Here is a 316-nt window from a genome sequence, read left to right on the forward strand (position 1 = left end):
TTTGCAGGGATAGTGCTAAAGAAAAATACTTATAACTATTTTCAACCATAGCATTAAATATAAAATCTCATGGGTTAGAAAAACATTAAAATCTTGACAATTTTTCAACCATGCAATTAAAACCAAAGATTATGACTAAAAAAAATCTTAACAAGTAAAACCAAAGATTACGACGACAAAAAATTTTTAAGTTTTCAAAATATTTCAAACATGACATTATGGAAAAAATTTATGACTAAAAAAAATTTAAAAATGAACAACTGAATGAAAGAGTTATTATACCAATAGTAATTTATTTTTTAAATGCTAAATATAT

Source organism: Pinus tabuliformis, chromosome Q (genome assembly GCF_031772625.1).
Source record: "Pinus tabuliformis cultivar Carrire ecotype Pingquan chromosome Q, CPIR1, whole genome shotgun sequence".
Lineage (NCBI taxonomy): Eukaryota > Viridiplantae > Streptophyta > Pinopsida > Pinales > Pinaceae > Pinus > Pinus tabuliformis.